This window comes from Moschus berezovskii, chromosome 7 (assembly GCF_049115385.1).
Source record: "Moschus berezovskii isolate FMDL1 chromosome 7, NW_MosBer_1.0, whole genome shotgun sequence".
In the NCBI taxonomy this organism is placed as follows: Eukaryota; Metazoa; Chordata; class Mammalia; order Artiodactyla; family Moschidae; genus Moschus; species Moschus berezovskii.
This window is the reverse complement of record NC_142466.1, coordinates 55,503,223-55,516,226: the sequence shown is the minus strand read 5'-3', so window position 1 is coordinate 55,516,226 and position 13,004 is coordinate 55,503,223. Positions and strand designations below refer to the sequence as shown.

Below are 13,004 nucleotides of genomic sequence, written 5' to 3'. Positions count from 1 at the left end.
CAAGCACCACCCAAGAGCCAACAAGTTCCAGAGCAAGACATACCACACAAATTCTCCAGAAATGCAGGAACATAGCCCTGACTTTCAATATACAGGCTGCCCAAAGTCACACCAAACCCACTGACATCTCAAAACTCACTACTGGAAACTTCATTGCACTCCAGAGAAAAGAAATCCAGCTCCACCCACAGGAACACTGATGCAAGCTTCCCTAAACAGGAAACCTTGGCAAGCACTCATCCAACCACACCCACAAAGAGGAACCTCCAAAATAAAGAGGAACCACAAACCTCCAGAACACAAAAATGCCACTCCAAACACAGCAATCTAAACAAGATGAAAAGGCAGAGAAATACTCAGCATGTAAAGGAACAGAATAAATGCCCACCAAACCAAACAAAAGAGGAGGAGATAGGGAGTCTATCTGAAAAAGAATTCAGAATTATGATAGTAAAAATGATCCAAAATCTTGAAAACAAAATAGAGTTAAGGATATTTATCTGTAACTGGAGACAAGGATTGAGAAGATGCAAGAAATGTTTAACAAGGACCTAGAAGAAATAAAAAAGAGTTAATCAATAATGAATAAGGCAATAAATGAGATAAAAAACACTCTGGAGGGAAACAACAGTAGAATAATGGAGGCAGAAGATAGGATAAGTGAGGTAGAAGATAGAATGGTAGAAATAAATGAAACAGAGAGGAAAAAAGAAGAAAGAAATAAAAGAGATGAGGACAACCTCAGAGACCTCTGGGACAATGAGAAACATCCCAACATTCAAATCATAAGAGTCCCAGAAGAAGAAAAAAGAAAGGCCATGAGAAAATACTTGAGGAGATAATAGTTGAAAACTTCCCTAAAATGGAGAAGGAAATAGTCACCCAAGTCCAAGAAACCCAGAGAGTCCCAAACAGAATAAACCTAAGGCAAAACACCCCAAGACACATATTAATCAAATTAACAAAGATCATACACAAAGAACAAATATTAAAATCAGCAAGGGAAAAACAACAAATAACACACAAGGGGATTCCCATAAGGATAACAGCTGGTCTTTCAATAGAAACTCTTCAGGCCAGAAAGGAATGGCAGGACATACTCAAAGCGATGAAAGAGAAAAACCTACAACCCAGATTACTGTACCCAGCAAGGATCTCATTCAAATATGAAGGAGAAATCAAAAACTTTACAGACAAGCAAAAGCTGAGAGAATTCGGCACCACCAAACCAGCTCTTCAATAAATGCTAAAGGATCTTCTCTAGACAGGAAACACAGAAAAGGTTTATAAACCTGAACCCAAGACAACAAAGTAAATGACAATGGGATCATACTTATCAATAATTACCTTAAATGTAAATGGGCTGAATGCCCCAACCAAAAGACAAAGACTGGCTGAATGGACCCCTGTATATGCTGTCTACAAGAGACCCACCTCAAAACAAGGGACACATACAGACTGAAAATGAAGGGCTGGAAGAAGATATTTCACGCAAATGGAGACCAAAAGAAAGCAGGAGTAGCAATACTCATATCAGATAAAATAGACTTCAAAATAAAGGTCATGAAAAGAGACAAAGAAGGACACTACATAATGATCAAAGGATCAATCCAAGAAGAATATATAACAATTTTATAAATATATATGCACCCAACATAGGAGCACTGCAATATGTAAGACAAATGCTAACAAGTATGAAAGGGGAAATTAACAGTAACACAATAATAGTGGGAGATTTTAATACCCCACTCACACCTATAGACAGAGTAACTAAACAGAAAATTAACAAGGAAACACAAACTTTAAATGATACAATGGGCCAGTTAGACCTAATTGATATCTATAGGACATTTCACCCCAAAACAGTGAATTTCCCCTTTTTGTCAAGTGCACACAGAACCTTCTCCAGGATAGAGCACATCCTGGGCCATAAATCTAGCTTTGGTGCATAAATCATTTCAAGCATCTTTTCTGACCACAATGCAGTAAGATTAGATGTCAATTACAGGAAAGAAACTATTAAAAATCCCAACATATGGAGGCTAAACAACACACTTCTGAATAACCAACAAATCACAGAAGAAATCAAAATATGCATAGAAATGAATGAAAATGAAAACACGACAACAAAAACCTAAGAGACACTGTCAAAGCAGTGCTAAGGGGAAAGTTCATAGCAATACGGGCTTAGCTAAAGAAACAAGAAAAAAGTCAAATAAATAACCTAACTCTACACCTAAAGCAACTAGAAAAGGAAGAAATGAAGAACCCCAGGGTTAGTAGAAGGAAAGAAATCTTAAAAATTGGGGCAAAATAAATGCAAAAGAAACAAAAGAGACCATAGCAAAAATCAACAAAGCTAAAAGTTGGTTCTCTGAGAAGATAAATGAAATTGACAAGCTATTGGCCAGACTCAGCAAGAAACAAAGGGAGAAGAATCAAATCAACAGAATTAGATATGAAAATGGAAATCACAAAAGACAACACAGAAATACAAAGGATCATAAGAGACTACTATCAGCAACTATATGCCAATAAAATGGACAACTTGGAAGAAATGGACAAATTCTTAGAAAAATTTAACTTTTGAAAACTGAACCAGGAAGGAATAGAAACTCTTACAGACCCATCACAAGCACGGAAATCGAAACTGTAATCAGAAATCTTCCAGCAAACAAAAGCCAAAGACCAGATGGTTTCACAGCTGAATTCTACCAAAAATTTAAAGAAGAGCTAACATCTATCTTACTCAAACTCTTCCAGAAAATTGCAGAGAAAGGTAGACTTCCAAACTCATTCTATGAGGCCACCATCACCCTAATAATACCAAAACCTGACAAAGATGCCACAAAGAAAGAACACTACAGGCCAATATCACTAATGAACATAGATGCAAAACTCCTTAACAAAATTCTAGCAAACAGAATCCAACAACATATTAAAAAGATCACACATCATGACCAAGTGGGCTTTATCCCAGGGATGCAAGGATTCTTTAATATCTGCATATCAATCAATGTAATACACCACATTAACAAATTGAAAGGTAAAAACCATATGATTATCTCAATAGATGCAGAAAAAGCCTTTGACAAAATTCAACATCCATTTATGATAAAAAACCCTCCTGAAAGAAGGAATAGAAGGAACATACCTCAACACAATAAAAGCTATATATGACATACTCACAGCAAACATTATCCTCAATGGTGAAAAACTGAAAGCATTTCCCCTAAAGTCAGGAACAAGACAAGGGTGCCCACTCTCACCACTACTATTCAATATAGCTTTGGAAATTTTGGCCACAGCAATCAGAGCAGAGAAAGAAATAAAAGGAATCCAGATTGGAAAAGAAGTAAAATTCTCACTGTTTGCAGATGACTTAATCCTCTACATAGAAAACCCTAAAGACTCCATCAGAAAATTACTAGAGCTAATCAATGAATATAGTAAAGTTTCAGGATATAAAATTAACACACAGAAATCCCTTGCATTCCTATACACTAACAATGAGAAAACAGAAAGAGAAATTAAGGAAACAATTCCATTCACCATTGCAACGAAAAGAATAAAATACTTAGGAATACATCTACCTAAAGAAACAAAAGACCTATATATAGAAAACTATAAAACACTGGTGGAAGAAATCAAAGAGGACATAAATAGATGGAGAAATATACCATGTTCATGAATTGGAAGAGTAAATATAGAGAAAATGAGTATACTACCCAAAGCAATCTGTAGATTCAATGCAATCCCTATCAAACTACCAACGGTATTTTTCACAGAACTAGAACAAATAATTTCACAATTTGTATGGAAATACAAAAAACCTCGAATAGCCAAAGCAATCTTGAGAAAGAAGAATGGAACTGGAGGAATCAACCTGCCTGACTTCAGGCTATACTACAAAGCCACAGTCATCAAGACAGTGTGGTACTGGCACAAAGACAGAAGTGTAGATCAATGGAACAAAACAGAAAGCCCAGAGATAAATCCATGCACCTGTGGACCCCTTATCTTTGACAAAGAAGGCAAAAATATACAATGGAGAAAAGACAATCTCTTTAACAAGTGGTGCTGGGAAAACCGGTCAACCACTTGTAAAAGAATGCAACTAGAACACTTTCTAACACCATACACAAAAATAAACTCAAAATGGATTAAAGATCTAAATGTAAGACCAGAAACTATAAAACTCCTAGAGGAAAACATAGGCAAAACACTCTCTGACATAAATCACAGCAGGATCTTCTTTAACCTATCTCCCAGAGTAATGTAAATAAAAGCAAAAATAAACAAATGGGACCTAATTAAACTTAAAATCTTTTGCACAACAAAGGAAACTATAACCAAGGTGAAAAGACAGGCTTCAGAATGGGAGAAAATAATAGCAAATGAAGCAACTGTCAAAGAATTAATCTCAAAAATATACAAGCAACTCCTGCAGCTCAATTCCAGAAAAATAAATGACCCAATCAAAAAATGGGCCAAAGACCTCAACAGACATTTCTCCAAAGAAGACATACAGATGGCTAACAAACACATGAAAAGATGCTCAACATCACTCATTATCACAGAAATGCAAATCAAAACCACAGTGAGGTACCATCTCACACCAGTCAGAATGGCTGCTATCCAAAATCTACAAACAATAAATACTGGAGAGGGTGTGGAGAAAAGGGAATCCTCTTAGACTGTTGGTGGGAATGCAAACTAGTACATCACTGTGGAGAACAGTGTGGAGATTTCTTAAAAAACTAGAAATAGAACTGCCATATGACCCAGCAATTCCACTGCTGGGCATACACACCAAGGAAACCAGAATTGAAAGAGACAGGTGTACCCTGATGTTCATCACAGCACTGTTTACAATAGCCAGGACATGGAAGCAACCTAGATGTCCATTGGCAGACGAATGGCTAAGAAAGCTGTGGTACATATACACAATGGAATATTACTCAGCCAGTAAAAAGAATACATTTGAATCAGTTCTAATGAGGTGGATATAACTGGAGCCTATTATACAGAGTGAAGTAAGTCAGAAAGAAAAACACCAATACAGTATACTAATGCATATATATGGAATTTAGAAAGATGGTAACGATAACCCTGTATACGAGACAGCAAAAGAGACACAGGTGTATAGAACAGTCTTTTGGACTCTGTGGGAGAAGGCAAGGGTGGGATGATCTGAGAGAATAGCACTGAAACATGTATATTATCATATGTGAAACAGATCACCAGTCCAGGTTCTATGCATGAGACAGGGTGCTCAGGGCTGGTGCACTGGGATGACCCAGAGGGATGGGATGGGGAAGGAGGTGGGGGGTGGTTCAGGATGGTGAGCACATGTACACCCGGGGCAGATTCATGCCAATGTATGGCAAAAACCACTACTATACTGTAAAGTAATTAGCCTCCAATTAAAATAAATGTTTTAAAAAAAGAACCACTATTAATAAAAAGGAAAGAATACTGTATGAAAAGACAAAAAAAAAAAGAATCCACCTGTCAGTGACTTGTACACAAGTCAATCCCTGGTCCAGGAAAATCCCACATGCTGAGGGGCAACTAAGGCCATGTGCCACAACTACCAAGCCCACACTCTAGAGCCCATGAGCTGCAACTACTGAAGCCTGTGCACCCTAGAGTTTGTGCTCCACAAGAGAAGCCACCACAATGAGAAGCTCAAGCACTGAAACTAGAGAGTAGCCCCACTTCCTGCAACTAGAGAAAGCCCATGCACAGAAATGAAGATCCAACACAATCAAAATAATAATAATAAATATATAAATAAAATTTTAAAGAAATGGGCCAGTCTTGCCAATGAATAGCAAACTGTGGATACTTTTGTAGAAAAACAAAGCAAATGGAGTAGGAATTCTTTTTTAGTTGACATTGTCTTTTCCTAAACTATAGAAATTCCAGAGAAATATCACTCAACTGATAGGTAACCAATAAGAAACCCAAGCTACTGGACATCATGGATGGATGTGATCTGGACAAACCACCTTCTTCACCAAAACAACAGTTCCCCCAGTGGAGTCTGGTCAATTGAGACATCCTCATCTCTATAATAGCAGCATCAGTATTGCAACCAGGCAAAATTGTCAAACAGAAGCTCTTCTATTCTTGGTATGTCTCATAAATATTAATTCAATTCTATATACTTTTATACTCAACTTCTTTCCCAAAAGATTCTGAGGCAGGATTTATACACAGTCAGAAACCCATAATAAAAACTAAGTGCCTTTCTAGAGCACAGTATGTATTATGCAGTCTTTGGAAATGTAAATTTGGGTTTTACAATCAGCCAAGGAGATGGGCAAGGCAAGCACTGTACTTTGCATTTTGCAGATGAAGGGAATAAGATAAACAAACATTAGCTGTTCTGTTCAAGAGGGGAGAGAGGTGGGAGGAATGCTGGTTCTCAGATCCTCAGACCTTTGGCAATTAATTCAAATTCTCTCCATCTCCCTATTTGGCCTTTTATTTGAGCAAACTGTTTCAGCCCCAAACTTCTGTTTATCCTTATTAGCTGAGCCCCTTCCCTTTGCTCTCCTCTTACACTCTTTTTCATGGTCTTCTTGCTCCCCATTATAACAATGATTTCTACTCTAGACAAGGAGTAAAGAGAGAATCTGATCAGCTCTTCTACAGTAAATGAGAGAGACAGGGAAAGTTTCACATGTAATCAAAGAGCAGTTTCCTAAACATGGAATAAAATGATGGTAACATAGTCCTGTGATAGCTCAGATTCCAATATAACGGGATTTAAAACTGGCTAGGGCTTCTCTTTGGAGAAGGCAATGGCAAGCCACTCCAGTACTCTTGCCTAGAAAATCCCATGGATGGAGGAGCCTGGTAGGCTGCAGTCTGTGGGGTTGCTATGGGTCGGACACGCCTGAGCGACTTCACTTTCACTTTTCACTTTCACACATTGGATAAGGAAATGGCAACCCACTCCAGTGTTCTTGCCTGGAGAATCCCAGGGACGGGGGAGCCTGGTGGGCTGCTGTCTATGGGGTCACACAGAGTTGGACACAACTGAAGTGACTTAGCAGCAGCAGCAGCAGGGCTTCTCTTGTAGCTCAGTCAGTAAAGAATCTGCCTGTAGTGCAGGAGACCCGGGTTTGATCCCTGGGTTGGGAAGATCCCCTGGAGAAGGAAATGGCAATCTACTCTAGTATCCTTTCCTGGAAAATCTCATGGACAGAGGAGCCTGGTGGGCTGCAGTCCATGGGGTCGCAAAGAGTTGGGCACGACTGAGAGACTAACACTTACTTACTCAGTTCTCACAGCAGGCTCCTGGGCTTGTCTTGAACCCTGCATTAAGGCAGCACTGCAATATGCAGTGTCACTACTCTGAACCCCATTCATAGAGTTACAATAGTGTTGATTATAGTGGAATTTAAACACTTTTCAGGACTACATTTCTATGAAGTCAGTTAATATAACAGAAAATAAGGGAGCTTTTATGAGCCCCCTTAAACTGTGACCAGCATGAAAATGCATTCTGCCCACAGGAAATCAGGATGATGAAGGCCATGGATTTTAAAAACAAATGACAGGGAATAATTTCTTTGTGGGCTAAGGTCACTTGGCTAATCTAAAAGCAAGCATTCTCAGCTTGACATTCCCAAATAACAATACACTAGGGATGTCCAAGTAGTGTCCAAACTATATACATTGCTGATTTTTAAAACAGAAAAGAATTCATGTAAAAAAGCTGACATGCTGGAATCTGCAAATCAATAGATACTATAGATGGAGTCCAGAAAAGAGAAAGCTCAGAGACTTCTTCCTAAGCAAAAATTACTTCCTATTATTAGAGAAGAATAGTTCTCCTGAAATTGATGATCACACAACGGGCACCCAGCTTCCTCTTTTTTTTCCCTTGTTACACTTTGTCCTTGGAAATGATGGGCCCCATCTCATAGCCAGGCACAATCATACAGGGCTGCCCTGCATAATGGGGTCTCATAAGCCAGAGTCACAAATCTACATACCTAGGACAGGTATAAGGATATCTAGTTGGGGATGTGGTGATAGGAGGTAACAGGATTCCAGGAACTGCAACTATTTGGATCCAGCAAAACCCTCAGTGGTGTGGGAATCTCTCAGTGTGTCTGGACTACTGTGTCCCTATGGGTCATTCTTGGCATCCTATTCGTGACACAAATCTGCTTCCTCTTGACTGATTTGTGGATCTTCAGAACGATTTAGCAAAAATAAAACTAGGCTGGGATTCCTGTGCATGTCATTTACTGTCATATTGGTCAAGGGAGGAGAGCTGTTGAACACATTCTTCCTTTCTGTATTATGTAAAGCTGTCTGGCACATCAATTCCATCATTTCTATCTCACTTAGTACGTGGCAATGCTTTCTCGATGTTTCTAGCAGCTAGCCTACAACATGCTCACATTCCTTCTACAGGATATGATTACATCCTATATTGTGGGCAAATGTTCTCATACTGGTAAACTCTCTTATATCCAAATTTATCTTCCACCCATCCTGGTCAAGCACCCTCAGAATGCAGTCCCATGACTATTTCCCCAGTTTATTAGTCTTGAAATAAGACTATAGGAGTATAGTTCTTTTTCTCCCTTAGCAGTTCTAGTAAGTCCTTGGCAGAAGTATTTTGTGATTTAATCCTAGTTACTGACCTGGTGATTGGGAGAGGAGATGGAGGATTGAGTTTAAGCATCAGAGGATTAAATTTAAGCATCAAATGTGTGTGTGTATGTGTTTTATGTCTGTATCTAACCCTTAACAGAGAGGATGAGTGAGCCATTTTTGCAGGCTTCGAGGGGTGGAAATTCAGGATAACCTGGAGATCAAAGATTCCTGGGGGTGAGGTGAGGAGAGATCAACAGAGATACAGCCGTTTCTTGTACCAGAAGTCCACTTTTCCCAACCCTGGCATAACAAAACTGCCTCAGCTACTCTTACCATTAAATCCTGGCCTTAGTCCTCATATTTGGACCTCTTACACTCAATTTAAGATGTAAGAACTTTTTTTATGTTTCCAGTGAGGTCCTCTGGTCTTTAAACTTAGCATTTAATTGTTGATAAATCCATCTCAGCTCTTTCATTACCCTTTTCTAAGACATCAGTGTAACTTGACAATGGCCAGACAGTTCACTGCCCTTGAGATCACTATTTTTCTTTCATTTCTCAAATGTCTGACACACAGCATCAGCCAGCACATCCCCTTCCCCTAGTAAATCACCATTGGTGAAACTGTCACAGCTGTCTGGGCTATGTGTGTTCAGCCCAGTCACAGCACCTGCAGTGGAAGCCGGGAGAAGGTGATCAGCCCCAAAATGCCATCTTAGTGTCTATGCTGGGGGACCAATCCTGGTATCTACTGTCACAGCTGGGAATCACTGAGTGCAGACCCTGAGAAGGAGTTTAGGAAGTGCTCTTGAGATCAACATCTATGGAAGAATAGGGAAGGAACCAGATTGGACTCAGGAAAAGGCTGAATTTCCATGATCATGGGGCCCTCTGGTACTAGTACAGATCTGAACTGAAGGGTAGGGGGGTAAGTCTATACTTCTCAGGGTAGTCAGTCATTAGATGGGGACTGCCCCATAAATGTGTCATGTCCTGAGGTGAAGTTTTCTTCCAATACAGCAGAAGGTTGTAAGCACTATCTTTTGACAAATGAAGAAATAGATCCTCATTCAGAAGAGGGATCAGGGTGCCCCATCACAGCATCCACCAAACATACAATAGCTCATTTAATCATTATGAAGACATGCTGCAGCTTTTATAGTTACTACCATGTGACTCATAAAGAAATTGAAACATGAAAGGTGAAAAACATTATCTCAAGGACACATAGTTTTAGAGACCAGTCCCTCTCTGAAGCAACTGCTTAATTCTGCCAATGTAATCCCAAGGTAGCTATAATGTGATAGTTGAGTAACTATAACTGTGTTCCAATAAAAGTTCATTTATAAAAGCTGATAGTGGACCCAATTTGATTCACAAGCTATAGTTTTCTGACCTCTGGTTTAGAGGGTGCTAGAGATAGGCCTTGAAAGACAAGTAAGTTGTTTTTTTTTTAAGCTATAGAGGAAAGAGCCTCTTGATGAAAGTGAAAGAGGAGAGTAGAAAAGCTTGGCTTAAAACTAAAAATGAAGATCATGCCATCCAGTCCCATCACTTCATGGCAAAGAGATGAGGAAATAATAGAAACAGTGAGAGACTTTATTTTCTTGGGCTCCAAAATCACTACAGATGGTGACTGCAGCCATGAAATTAACAGACGCTTGCTCCTTGGAAGAAAAGATATGAACTACCTAGACAGCGTATTAAAAAGCAGAGATGTGCTCACTTTGGCACCACATATACTAAAATTGGAATGATACAGAGAAGATTAGCATAGTAAACTTCAAAACTCATTCTATTGAGGCCACCATCACCCTAATACCAAAACCAGACAAAGATGCCACGTAAAGGAAAACTACAGGCTAATATCACTGAGGATAGATTCAAAACTCCTTAACAAAATTCTAGCAAACAGAATCCAACAACATATTAAAAAGATCACACATCATGACCAAGTGGGCTTTATCCCAGGGATGCAAGGATTCTTTAATATCTGCATATCAATCAATGTAATACACCACATTAACAAATTGAAAGATAAAAACCATATGATTATCTCAATAGATGCAGAAAAAGCCTTTGACAAAATTCAACATCGATTTATGATAAAAAACCCTCCTGAAAGAAGGAATAGAAGGAACATACCTCAACACAATAAAAGCTATATATGACATACTCACAGCAAACATTATCCTCAATGGTGAAAAACTGAAAGCATTTCCCCTAAAGTCAGGAACAAGACAAGGGTGCCCACTCTCACCACTACTATTCAACATAGTTTTGGAAGTTTTGGGCACAGAAATCAGAGAAGAAAAAGAAATAAAAGGAATCCAGATTGGAAAAGAAGTAAAATTCTCACTGTTTGCAGATGACATAATCCTCTACATAGAAAACCCTAAAGACTCCATCAGAAAATTACTAAAGCTAATCAGTGAATATAGTAAAGTTGCAGGATATAAAATTAACACACAGAAATCCCTTGCATTCCTATACACTAACAATGAGAAAACAGAAAGAGAAATTAAGGAAACAATTCCATTCACCATTGCAACGAAAAGAATAAAATACTTAGGAATACATCTACCTAAAGAAACAAAAGACCTATATATAGAAAACTATAAAACACTGGTGGAAGAAATCAAAGAGGACATAAATAGATGGAGAAATATACCATGTTCATGAATTGGAAGAGTAAATATAGAGAAAATGAGTATACTACCCAAAGCAATCTGTAGATTCAATGCAATCCCTATCAAACTACCAACGGTATTTTTCACAGAACTAGAACAAATAATTTCACAATTTGTATGGAAATACAAAAAACCTCGAATAGCCAAAGCAATCTTGAGAAAGAATGGAACTGGAGGAATCAACCTGCCTGACTTCAGACTATACTACAAAGCCACAGTCATCAAGACAGTATGGTACTGGCACAAAGACAGAAGTGTAGATCAATGGAACAAAACAGAAAGCCCAGAGATAAATCCATGCACCTGTGGACCCCTTATCTTTGACAAAGAAAGCAAAAATAAACAATGGAGAAAAGGCAATCTCTTTAACAAGTGGTGCTGGGAAAACCGGTCAACCACTTGTAAAAGAATGCAACTAGAACACTTTTTAACACCATACACAAAAATAAACTCAAAATGGATTAAAGATCTAAATGTAAGACCAGAAACTATGAAACTCCTAGAGGAAAACATAGGCAAAACACTCTCCGACATAAATCACAGCAGGATCCTCTGATTATTGGAATTAAAAGCAAAAATAAACAAATGGGACCTAATTAAACTTAAAATCTTTTGCACAATGAAGGAAACTATAAGCAAGGTGAAAAGACAGCTTTCAGAATGGGAGAAAATAATAGCAAATGAAGCAACTGACAAAGAATTGTTAGGGGAAGCACACTGACTGAAACCGCCCACCCTGGCCGGGCACCATAGTAACCATGTGCATGAGTTGTTTTGTGACAGGAGGTCCTGGTAAGGAACACGGAACTAATAAGCCACCACCAACCGGAAGAGCTCAGAAAAGGTCAAACGGAGACACCACATGTCTGACCACCTCCCACAATCCTTCTCTCTTGCATCCATCTTGGCTGAACAAGGTGTGCACCACCAGGAAGGACTCTGAGTCAAAATGATTGTCTAAAGACAACCCGGAAACTAATCCCATCACCATGAAACCCGAGACTGCGAGCCATGTGGCAGAGCTGTTCTCCTGGGTTCCCTTACCCTACAGCTCTCCACCGGGTGCCCTTTCCCAATAAAATCTCTCTTTGTCAGTACATGTGTCTTCTCAGACAATTCATTTCCGAGTGTTAGACAAGAGCCCAGTTTCAGGCCCTTGAAGGGGTCCCTCTTCCTGCAACAGAATTAATCTCCAAAATATACAAGCAGCTCCTGCAGCTCAATTCCAGAAAAATAAACGACCCAATCAAAAAATGGGCCAAAGAACTAAACAGACATTTCTGCAAAGAAGACATACAGGTGGCTAACAAACACATGAAAAGATGCTCAACATCACTCATTATCACAGAAATGCAAATCAAAACCACAATGAGGTACCATTTCACATCAGTCAGAATGCTACTATCCAAAAGTCTATAAGCAATAAATGCTGGAGAGGGTATGGAGAAAAGGGAACCCTTTTAGACTGTTGGTGGGAATGCAAACTAGTACATCACTATGGAGAACAGTGTGGAGATTCCTTAAAAAACTGGAAATAGAACTGCCATATGACCCAGCAACCCCACTGCTGGGCATACACACAGAGGAAACCAGAATTGAAAGAGACACGTGTACCCCAATGTTCATCACAGCACTGTTTATTATAGCCAGGACATGGAAGCAACCTAGATGTCCATGGGTAGATGAATG

General features: G+C 39.0%; 1 pseudogene; it reads left to right on the top strand.

The window, feature by feature from the left end:
- Positions 1-10,343: 10,343 nt before the first annotated feature.
- On the top strand, positions 10,344-10,402 carry LOC148777335 (U6 spliceosomal RNA; annotated as a pseudogene).
- The last annotated feature ends 2,602 nt before the right edge of the window (positions 10,403-13,004 follow it).